Raw genomic sequence first — 12389 nt, forward strand, 5'->3', positions numbered from 1 at the left:
TTTTAGAATAAAAAAGTGTAGCAATAATTAGCAGTTTTAAAATACAGATTAATTTGAAACTATTTTACGTACTTGAAGGATAACTAAGATTTCTAATGTAAGAAAACAGAAATAAAACATAAAATCAAATTATATTAAAACTCCATAATGTTGGGCTGGGAAGTTCCTCAGTGATTCAAGTTGCTTGCTACCAAAGCCTGCCAACCTGGGTTCAATTTCCCAGTATGCACAAAGTGGTGCATACATCTGGAGTTCACTTGCAGTAGCAGAAAGCCCTAACAAGTCCATCCCAATCTCTCTCTCGTAAACAAAAATACAATCAACTATTAAAAAAAAAGAAAAACTCCATAACGGGCAAGAGATGGCTTAGCAGTTAAGGCACTTGTTGGCAAACTCTAAGGACTGGTGTTTGATTCCCCAGTACCCAAGTAAGCCAGATTCATAAGGTGGCACATGTGTCTGGAGTTTGTTTGCAGCAGCTATAGGCCCTGGTGTGCCCATTCTCTCTGTCTCTCTTCTCTCTATATCTCTGCATGCAAATAAATAAATAAAAATATTTTCAAAACAAGCTTTGCTCACTTGCCCTTCAGTGGCCCTTCCTTGTTATTTACCATAATTTGAGACAACAAGACTCCAAACCTGCTAACAACATTTTATGCAGTTTCCAGAGTTTCAAATGTTAACTTTTTTTAAAAGAAGAAAGTGTTCATAGATTTTAAAAATGGTTTAAAATTTGGACTATAGCCTATCCTCTTGTGAGCTCTGCTCTAAAATACAGGTTTAACATATGTAGTTATAAACAGAAAGGTTCTCATATCACAATGATTATGCTAGATTATTACTAAGTATTGGTTCCTGAGCTCCAAAGAGGGACTAGTCCATGTTTAAAAAAGATGGTATCATAACTCATGGGGAATATTCTTCCAAACTACACATATGTGCATTATCATCGTCACTGCCATCACCCTTAGGACAGGTAAGACACAGACCTGTAGCCTATGAGACTTCCTCAGACACTAACACCACCTTCTACCTGGGAAAGCTGACAGCTTCAGGTAACGGGGTGCGTGTGTCCAAGTTGTGAGGGAAAATTCAGTAGGCCTAAGATGTCAAACGGGGGCTGGACAGATGCCTTAGTGGTTAAGGTTCTTGCCTACAAAGCCTAAGGACCCAGGTCCCATGCAAGCCAGATGCACAAAGTGGCGCATGCGTCTGGAGTTTGCTTGTGGGGGCCAGAGGCCCTGGCATGTCCATTCTCTCTCTCCCTCCTTCCCTCCCTCACCCCTCTCTATGCCTCTTACAAACAAATAAATGAAAATAATTTTTTATACAAAAAAGATGTCAAATGGTATATATGAAGTGCCTACTAAGAGAGTAAGTGCACACAGCAAAGACGGCAAGGGGACCATGGAAAGCTCTGCTGCTATTGTGCTCATCATTTCAGTTTCATGGGCAAAGAGGAATGGTTTCTGTTTACTACATTTGTAAAACTCAGATGCACTGTAGAAATGTGTGTGTGTGCACATGCCCCTGTGGGTTTGTCTACAGGTGTGTTTAGAAAGAAAGCCAAAGGCAGGCTGGAGAGATGGCTTAGCGGTTAAGCGCTTGCCTGTGAAGCTTAAGGACACCGGTTCAAGGCTCGGTTCCCCAGGACCCACGTTAGCCAGATGCACAAGGGGGCGCACGCATCTGGAGTTCGTTTGCAGTGGCTAGAAGCCCTGGCACGCCCACTCTCCTCTCTCTCTCTCTCTGACTCTTTCTCTCTCTGCCTGTTGCTCTCAAATATATAAATAAAAATAAAAACAAAAAATTAAAAAAAAAAAGAAAGCCAAAGGCTAGAGAGATAGCTTAGCAGTTAAAGTGCCTGACTGCAATGCCTAAGGACCCAGGTTTGATTCCCCAGAAACCCATGTAAGCCGGATGCACAAAGTGACGCATACGCACAGGTTGTGCGTGCACACGAGGTGGCACACGCACGTGGAGTTCGTCTGTAGGGATTAAGGCCCTCAGGTGCCGATTCTCTCTCGCTATCTCTCTTGCTCTCTCATTCACTCACTCTCATAAAAAAAAAAATTAATTAATTAATTAAATATCAACAAAGCCAGGTTGATATTTCAGCCATTGTTAGGTGAGGTCTGAAAAGTCCATTACTCAAAAAGGGGAGGGTAGAGTTCTGCTTTCATGTAAGACTAGACTATGGGTCAGAAATGGAGAAAGGGTTAACAAGGGCTGATAGCTCAGTCCATTGGTAAAAAAAGCTTGTCTTGCAAGCATGAGGACTTCAATTCGAAGCTGGGTGTAGTATCACACACTTGTAATCCCAGCCCTGGAGAGGCACAGTCAGGCAGATCCCTGGGGCTTGCTGACCAACCACACTTGTCTATTTGCAGGTTTCATGACAAAGTAAAACCCTAACCCCCCCCCCAAAAAAAAAGTGCCTAAGGAATTTCATGTAGAGAATCATGTAGGTTTATGCTCTGGCCTCCACATGTATACATACACACATATGCATCTGTGTATGCATGCGCACACACACAGAGAAAATATTTTTCCATGTTTTTGAGTTCCTATCCTTGAAATGATAAAATGGAACTTTTCACTGGCATGACAAAACCTAACTATGGTGATATTATTGTGAGATCTGCTATATGCAAAGATATAAAGAAACACCTTCCGGGACTTGGTCACTGATATTTCGCAATCACTAAGCTTGCTTTAACCTTGCACTCACCTTGTAGCTCACAGGGCTCCTTGGGGGGCCCTTCAGAGCCGCCTCCCAGCAGCCTGTCCCCAGATTCCGTCAGTGGGGCGTCCTGGGAGCCGTCATCCGCAGGCACCACGGGGCTATCTCAGCAAATCACAGGGTGGCTCCTTCACTTCCTTCCGTTGCTGTTTTCCCAGCACAGGGAAGAGCCTACAATAGAGAAATTACAGTTAATGCCTCTCCACAAAACTGTGTAACACTCACAGGACTCCTATGGCCAATAAGAAAATTCCTATCCATATATATTTGAAAGAGGAAGCTCATACCAGAAGCCACCTCAATTCCCCCTGCCCCGCCTTGGCTCAATCTTATGTAATTGTAAAGATACAGCCACTGAACTCCCCAGCAATCAGTAACATTACTCATTCATAATTGCACTCTGCTCAGAGTTTGGAGTAAGAAACTCTCTCTCACATGATGCAGCAAGTATTTGCCAAGAGAGAACAAGGTGCATTATCTAGAACCTCCAATTAAATGTAAGTATCAAACAGGCTTGAAGTGTCTCATCCCTCATTCACATCCATGATCCATGACTATTGCTCTGATAAAAACCCACATGTCCTCTCTGACTTGCCTTATAAGAGTTCGATTGCTGCCAAACTTCTGAAATAATCACCCAGCAGAAAGCCCTGAGTGCCTCAAAGCCTATAGTTTTCAACTTGACAGAATTTCTCAGAAAGAAAAACAGCAAGAAGAAGATAATTATGTTCCCTTGGCTGGTGCACACCTTTAATCCCAGCACTGGGAGGCCAAGGTAGGAGGATCACTATGAGTTCAATGTCAGCCTGAGACTACATAGTGAATTCCAGGTCAGCCTGGCTAAAGCATGACCCTCTCTCTATCCCCCCTCCATGACAATGTTCCCTTTAAGAATAAATAAGAAAACTGGCAAGTATTCCAAAGCGGAAGCCACCAAGGTCCTCTCTGATCTGAAACATCACAGCAGTTTTTTCCCTTCATGCGGTAAACCTCTCGAGCAAGCTCATTTCTTCACGAGACAGCATTCAAAATTACTCTTCAATATAGAAGTTGTGGGTGACATCTAAAATCCCAAGACCTTGGAGGACGAGACAGGAGGATTTGATTTTGAGGCTGGTTTGGGCTACATACTAAGACCCTGGATCGGGGGAGGGGGGAAGTAGATAAATAAATATGAATAAAAATTACTCCTCAGGTTTGATGTTTATTTCAAGTACTCCTCATTCTCCAAAAGACATGAACTGAAACCACATGAGTGGTCTGTCCAGCCAGCCTGCAACTAACTGCCCCTTCCGCTGAGGCTGTAGGAGAAGGTTTGAAACCATGTCTGATGCTAGAACACAGGCTGACCTAGAGTTCATGACAGTCCTCCTGCCTCAGCCTCCCAGGTGCCATGCCCAGCCTGATTGCTCTTTTAAGTACCATATTTTTGCCAAAAAGTATGCATGACACAATCCCCATGGGGTTGACCTGCATCTCCAACAAGGAGGGCCTCTTCAGAAAAAGGGCAGGAGGGAAGGGAAAGGATGGAACCAACATGTGTTGTTTACAGACTAAGTGTGTCCATATCTAATAAAAATAAATTTTAAAAAAGTATCATTTTTTGAAATCCCCTTCCATCTCTTAAGTTAAAAAAAAAAACTATATGTTATGAGACAATTGCATGCATCTTTTAGATCTAATAAAGTGTGGCTATTCTGATGGTGCAGAACAACTAAAGTTTGTGTCCATTTGTCTGTCACACCTTTTTATTTTTAGCGCACAGGACTCCATTCAGGCTCTTGACCAACCCCCCCCATATCATTAATTGTAGGCAGATGATAAATTGCCAAGAATTCCCCTGCTCTTTCCAATGATGGACTCTGTCAAGTTCCTGACACAAAATAAAGGAGGAAATATATATATATAGAGAGAGTCCCCCGGGGTTTTCAGATTTGTTTTACCACTTCTACCCAGACTCCTCTTCCCTAGTCATTCTTACATTGTAGAGTATACAACTTCTTACCATTAAAAAATGCAGAAAAGAAAAAAAATAAAATAAAAATGCAGAAAAGTAAAGAGGATTATGGGATAGGATTGTGGTTTCCTCTCACTGGCTCCCCCCCCACACCCGCCCCGCCAAAGCTGCACAGGGGAAAACTAAGCAGGGTGAGTTTTGCTGCCCACACCTAAGGAATTTCCCTTCTTTCCACATCATATCCTGCGCCTTGCATGTCCTCACAGCCTATACAAATCTGACTCAGGTCCAAGGAGTATTTTCCACTCCTCTCTTCCCCAACAGCTTTTCCAACACATCCTTCAGAATCCAGCTCCAAACCATAGTCCCTCATTCTTCCACTGATTGCTCCCCACTTCTACCCGGGACTTTTGGTTGGTTTAACCTAAATAAGGATGCTATGGTCTCAAGGTCACATGAGCTTGCACCTCTCATCTTCCTCTACCAGCTGAGTATACTCTAGGAAGCTGGGAACAGACCTTAGATCCCTACACAGTACATATCAGTTGAAAAATGGAAACGGGGCTAGAGAGATGGCTTAGTGGCTAAGCGCTTGCCTGTGAAGCCCAAGGACCCCGGTTCAAGGCTCGACTCCCCAGGACCTACATTAGCCAGATGCACAAGGGGGCGCATGCATCTGGAGTTCGTTCGCAGTGGCTGGAAGCCCTGGCGCACCCATTCTCTCTCTGTCTCTCTCTTCTCTCTTCTCTCTTCTCTCTTCTCTTCTCTTCTCTTCTCTTCTCTTCTCTTCTCTTCTCTTCTCTTCTCTTCTCTTCTCTTCTCTTCTCTTCTCTTCTCTTCTCTTCTCTCTCTCTCTCTCTCTCTCTCTCTCTCTCTCTCTCTCTCTCTCCTTGCAAATAAATAAATTTAAAAACTGGAAATGTACAAGGTTTCAACTCACAGGTGCTCTGTAAGGGACTAGTCCATTATTGTCCATCTTGTTATTTAAGAGCACAAAGGGTATGCCTTCTCACTGTGTGTGCAATGCTGAGAATTAGAGCCTGGGCTTGTTCCACAACTGTAGTTAATGCTCATGTGACCCACTAACAACCTTCAAAAAGACAACCACCAGGAGAAGTACAGAGCTTGTTATGACCTTCCCAGGAGCTAAGCACTCTGGGCTAAAAATTACTACACGCTTCAGACACAGCCAGTCATTCAAGTCAAACAATATTAGGAATATATGTCTTAATGGAGCTTCAAAAGCTGATGAGGACAAATAGGTTTATCCAGTCACACTTGCATTCCAAACTTCACTGAGAGACAACACAACCTGATTTTAAGGAAGAAGCTACCCAGGGTCTTGTTTTTACCTTGCACACAGCCTACTATAGAGCAGAAAAGTCCAAAGGTGAAAAGCTTATAAAGTTTGAGACGGATTAATTACGCCCTGTGAAAACACATGTTGAAGATTAGTTCTTAAAGCTCCAGCTAAAAGAAATATACCAAAAAAGGGACAGGAACATTTTCACATTCTCTCTCTCTCTCTCTCTCTCTCTCTCTCTCTCTGTGTGTGTGTGTGTGTCTCTTTCTCTCTCATTCTCACTCTCTCTCTGTGTGTGTGTGTGTCTCTCTTTCTCTCTCACTCTCACTCTCTCTCATGTGTGTGTGTGTGTGTGTGTGTGTGTGTGTGTGTGTGTGTGTAGAATGTGTGTATGCCTGTCCTTATATATGTGGGAGAGTGTGTGTGTGCAAGGCAACTTTGAATGCCTTCCTCAATTTGCTCTCCATGTTACATTTTGAGGCAGGGTCTTGCAGCAATCCTAGAGCTCACTCATTTTGTTAGACTAGCTAGTCTGGAAGCCTCTTGTCTCTGTCTCCCCAGTGCTGGGATTATAGGTCTAAGGTAAATAGGCACTGGGGATTTGAATTCAGGTCTTCATTTTCAGCAAGAGCTTTGCCCATTGAGCTCTCTCTCCAGCCCTGAGGATGTTTCTCTACTTAAAAGCATAACCAAAATTGATGTTTGTTTGTTTGTTGTAAAACACACCACACACACTGACAAAGAGAATCATGTTTTAGCTCAATCACATCCTCAGCAGAGCAAAAAGGCCCCCACTAGCCTCCTCCTAAGACACTAATTCATTGAAAGTTTTAAAGGTCGGAAAGTTTACTTGAACAAAATCTCCCACGCCAACCAACACTTAAGTAGGTGTGTCTGGCAAATCTCATTCAGGAGTTTGGGAATTGGCAGTGGTTCCTTCAGAATGGCTCACTCGGGAGGCCTGTGATCAGAATTTTCCTTCTAAGCCCTGTGACTAAGCCTCCCACAGCCTAGACATGGCCACCACAGACCCTGCCTTTGTTGAGTTCTCCACACACTCCTCTGGTTTCTTACTAAAGAAAGAGACCAAGACAAAGCCCAGCAAAGACTACACTGCACCATGCAACCCATCAGTGAATGTGTGGGACTCAAGGAGACAGAAGAAAGCAGATTCTGCTGCTCTGAAAATAACAAAGGAAAAGTGGTTGAAAATCATAAAAATAATAAAGACAACCATGCAGCAGAGTATTTTCCACAAAATTAGTAATCTATGCATAGCAAAGTACATTTCACAACAAAATTAAGAAATGAGATACTTTTGACCATTTTCCATTTATATGTGGTCCAGTGCTTTACTTCAGTACTCAAAAAGGCATAAGGACCTATTTCAATATAGGATTAAAAACCTAATATTGAGACTGGAGAGATGGCTTAGCAGTTAAGGTACTTCCCTAAAAAGCCTAAGGACCCAGGTTTGATTCCCAAGTACCCACATAAGCCAGATGCTCTTGGTGGCATATGTGTCAGGAGTTCGTTTTCAGTGGCTACAGACCTTGGCAAGCCCATTCTCTCTCCCTCTCTCTCTCTCTCAAATAAATCAAATTTTTAAATCTAGCATTGGTTTTCCTAAGACTCCCTATGAGACATTTCTTAACAAGCCTGTTTACTTTGTCTACTGTTACCATTAACTGATGTTACTAGAAAGATTACTGTGGGCTGAAGAGATGGCTTAGTAGTTAAAGTGCTTGCCTGCAAAGCCAAAAGACCAAGTTCAATTCCCCAGGATCCACGTAAGCCAGATAGATGCACAAGGTGGTGCATGTGTCTGCAGTTTGTTTGCTGCGGCTGAAGGCCCTGGTGTGCCCATTCTCTCTTTCTCTGTATCTGTCTCTCTTTCTCTCTGTCTCTCCAATAAAGAAAATAATTTTTTAAAAAGTTAAAGAAAAGATTATTGTGAGGTTTAGCAAGAATTTTATTTTCTCTCTTCTCCCAAGATATAAAATACTCTAACAGTTTCTGTATTCTAGTGCCACAACCCAATAAATTTGTGAAAAAATATACATTCCAGTCACTTTACCCTCCAACAGAGGCTTTTCTGAAATGTATCTAATCTCATTTAATGAGACTGTATATCACAGAAGTTAATATTCACCAGCTGAAATAATGTAGCAGTTTTCCCATCTACCATTAAATACCGACTGACTGATCCAATTAATAGTAAGTCAAATGTGTGGGTAATTATATAAACATTAAGACCAGAGGGGAAAAAAGGGTTAAGGATTTAAATCAGTTGGTAGAGCGCATGCCTAACATGCAGATCCCCAATACGACATGAACTGGGCACACGTATAATTCCAGCACTTAGGAGGTGGAAATAGGAGAATAAGAAATTCAAGGTCATCCTCAGCTACAGGCTACACTGCAAATTCAAGGCCATCCTGGGATACATGAGACTCTGTCACAACAACAACAGCAAATCCACATAGAATAAGGAGGATTTAGAAGTAACAAACAGAACTCCTTCTGTGATGCCATTGAGAATTTAGTCACAGATAACAGGAAATGATCTTTTTAAGTTACAAAGCAGAAGATGTGTCATGGATATTCATGGCATGGAAATTAGGAATTGTAGCACGGAATCTGTGGGCGGTTCTGTGGGCTGAGAGGGGAGTAGATCAGAGGAAGCTGTTCTAAACAAGGGGCACCTGACAGATGAATGGAGTCGGCGGAAAACGCACAGCGGTGATGAATGAAAGATGTTTCTGACAGTGAGGCCAGTGTAAGACAGTCGAGTCGGGAAGGGAAGTCCCTAAGCTAGGATTGAGGTGTGCTTGCAGTAGAAAACAGGAGACTGGGAAGGTGAGGAGGGGAGGGGAGGCCACATAGGAGGTCTGGAATCACACAGGTCTCAAAATCTGAAGAAAGATGCATTTTCCTGTGTCAGTTGAGAAGATCAGAACAGGGGATTCAGGGAGACTGACTTAGCAGCTAAATAAACTGGCAGAAGAGACAAGAGACTCTCAGAAGATGGCATCAGCAGACTCAAAGGGAGGTGGAAGCTAGCTGGTGGAGTGGGCATCAAGGGGGCAAGTAAATACTACAGGCCATTGCCGAGGCCCTTGGTTTCACACCAAGAATAGATGGTAAGATCCTATTGCTGAAGACTCCACATACTCGGGTTGCAAGGTCACCGAGAAACCCTGTTGGAGCTGAGGTGAAAACCTCCGTGTAGCTGACAGAACTCTGGAAAAAAACACACTACATGCAGTTCAATGGGAGAGAGAGAAATCACCAGTGAAGGTACTCAACAGTGGACACTGCAAGCCTTAAATTTGGCCAGCCAGGCCAAATGAGCCAAAAGGTGCAATAGTGGCACGTCTATCTCGCCTTCCAAGACTCAGGGTCCATTGTGGAAGAGGTGGCAGAAAGAATGTAAGGAGCCAAAGGAAGGGTAGGACTGCTTACAACGCACTCTTCTAGGCACAAAATGGCCTGGATATCCATGACCTCACAGTGCCTGACACTACCTACACAAGACGATCATAAGAGGAGGAAAAGATGATGACATCAAAATAAAGACAGAGGGGGAAGGAGTATGATGGAGAGTGGAGTTGCAAAGGGGAAAAGCGGGGAGGGAGGGAGTTACCATGGGTCATTGCCTATAATTATGAAAGTTGTCAGTAACAATCCAAAAAGTAAAAATAAAAAAAGAACTTACATTCGACAGGGCAGGCTAAATCTGCATGGTGTCACAGATGGATGGGTTCTTCTTTGCCTGCCTCCCTCCCTTCCTTTTTTTTTTTTTTATCTTTTTGTTACTTTTATTTATTTGAGAGAGACGGAGAAAGAGGAAGAGAGAATGAGAGAGAGAGAGAGAGACAGAACGAGCGTTACAGGGCGTCCAGCCACTGCAAACGAACCCCAGACGCGTGCGCCCCCTTGTGCATCTGGCTAACATGGGTGCTGGGGAATCGAGCCTCAAACAGGGTTCCTTAGGCTTCACAGGCAAGCACTTAACCGCTAAGCCATCTCTCCAGCGCAGCCTCCCTTCCTTTTTATTATGACACCTGGAATCAAACCCAGGCACTCCCATATGCTAGGTAATCATTTTATCATTGAGCCAGAGCCCCAGTCCCGGCCTCACATTTTCTTACCAAAATAATCAACAGGAAATAGAAGAGTCAGTTTTTTTCCAACACATGATCTAGTCATTCCTCAGCATACACAGGGTTTTGATCCCTGGCCCCCATATTCTCCTCCCACAGAGATACCAAAATCTGGAGATGTTCAAATCCCTTATATAAAATGGCATAGTATAATGCATATTCTCTTAAATACTTTATGTCATTTCTACTTCTGATACCTAACACAATGTAAATGTTATGCAAATAGTTGCAATACTTACTGTTTAGGGGAGAATGACAGGAAAACAAAATGTCTATTACATGTTCAGTGCAGTCAAGTATTTTTCAGTCCTTGCTGGTTGGATCCACAGATGTAAAGCCTAAGGATATGGTGGGCAAACTACATCAGGCACTCCAGTTCCTTAAAATAAGTTACTCAACAAAAAATATGTTTCCCAATCTGTTTTATTTATTTTTACAATCAAGCAAAAAAATTTGGGAGACTTTTTTTGTTGTTGTTGTTCTGTATCTAACTTTGTTAAAATTGATGTATGTCCCTCTACTGGAGGAAAAAATGCTCCATTTTCTTCAAATCCCAAAGACCAAGCAGAGAAAGGACCTGGCACCTATTAAACTTTTTTTTTTTTTTAATTAAATAGCTTTGTTAAGCGTGACAAAAATTCAGATGATTTATCATTCAGATAAGTGGCGGTGCACACCTTTAATCCCAGCACTCAGGAAGCAGAGATAAGATAAGAGGATCACCATGAGTTCAAGGCCACCCTGAGACTATATAGTCAGCCTGGGCTAGAGTGAGACCCTACCTCAAAACAAAACAAAAAAAAGAGTCTATATTATTTCCTTGATAACTTATCTCACATCCCAAGAGTAAATATTATAGAAATTACTTGGCACATCTATTTTTAGTTGAATGAAATGTTACAATACACTGAGGATTTCATTAGCTCTAGAGCACCACAAACCTACTTGGGATATACTCCAGTCTTGCGGAAGCTGTGTTCTCTGGAGCTAGGTGCTTTCTCTGCAAGGGTTCAGATCAGTGAATATTTTGGTTGTGTGATCCACAGAGCTATTTGATGCGGTATTCAACTCTGCCATTGTACAGGCAGCAGCCATAGAGGTCCACACCTGCAGGAGCATGACCAGGCTGCAGGAAACCTCGTTTGGGAGATGAGTCTGAACAATCTGTGAGTAATGGCACACACCTATAATCTCAGAACTCAGGAGACTAAGTCAGGAGAACCATGAGTTCAAGGCCAGCTGGTCTACAAAGCAAGATCTTGTCTCAAAACAAACAACCTATGACTAACCTGGTTGGATGACTCTTATCTACAGCCCAGCTACAGCAACGTGTGGTGACTTCATTGTTCTTTACAATGGGCGTAACTCTGATGAAGTGAGAAAATACAAGGTAAGCCCTAAAAACATTTTTCACAGTTAGTAGAGAAAAGATAAAAAGACAAACAAAATATAGAGGTCTGAAGGACGAGGTTTAACTTTAAATGAGAAAAGTAAGATATGCAAAACAGTTCTCCCTCTCTGTCATGTGTGTGTGTGAGGGGGCTATGTATGTGACATGGTTGATGCATGTATCTTGTGCAGAGACACAGAAGCCAGAGGAGGACAGTGGGTGATCCTCCTGCCTCAGCTCCACTCCACACCAGGGTTACAGGTATGTTTTGGCCATGTCCAGCTGTTGGCATGGGTCCTGGGGATTGAACTCAGGTCCTCATGCTTGAGCAACAAAAGTCTCTTACTGACTGAGTTCATCTTTTCAAGCCGAAGAGATGCTACACAGGTCTCTAGTGTTTTTGTATTGTAACACCAGTCAGACACTTCTTGAATTTAAAGCTTTACACAACACAGAGTAAATAGTTATACATATTTAGGTACACATTGTGCTTATTTAATTAAATCTAGGGACATTCTTACCAATGTCCCTGGATTTTAATGAAATTGGGCAAAACACCCTAGAGCCTAATTGTCTAAGTTCAAACCTGGCTCAGCCCATGACAAGTGATGTGACTTTGGGTTAGTTACACAGCTTCTTGGTGCCTCCATTTCATGGCCCTCAAATATAGAGAGCAATAGTACCTACCTACTGTTGGGGTTTTCTGAGGACTGAATTAATCCATAAGCATAGCACTTAAAACTGCGCAAGCACTTCCTATCATTATCCTAACTTGCTGAAAGCCACGCTGAAGGTGACAAGAGATCCATCACCCCAGCAAGGTGAGCTGC

The 12389-nt window shown here is 42.7% G+C and overlaps 1 protein-coding gene across 8 annotated transcripts in view; it reads right to left on the minus strand.

The window, feature by feature from the left end:
* Osbpl6 (oxysterol binding protein like 6) overlaps positions 1-2914 on the minus strand; it is a 130292-nt gene extending 127378 nt beyond the window's left edge. For all 8 annotated transcript variants that reach the window (XM_004660297.2, XM_045146991.1, XM_004660296.3 and 5 more), the window contains exon 1: positions 2732-2914. The gene's annotated coding sequence lies outside the window, so the exon portion shown is untranslated. The remainder of the gene's footprint in view (positions 1-2731) is intronic.
* Positions 2915-12389: the final 9475 nt, after the last annotated feature.

Source organism: Jaculus jaculus, chromosome 4 (assembly GCF_020740685.1).
Source record: "Jaculus jaculus isolate mJacJac1 chromosome 4, mJacJac1.mat.Y.cur, whole genome shotgun sequence".
In the NCBI taxonomy this organism is placed as follows: Eukaryota; Metazoa; Chordata; class Mammalia; order Rodentia; family Dipodidae; genus Jaculus; species Jaculus jaculus.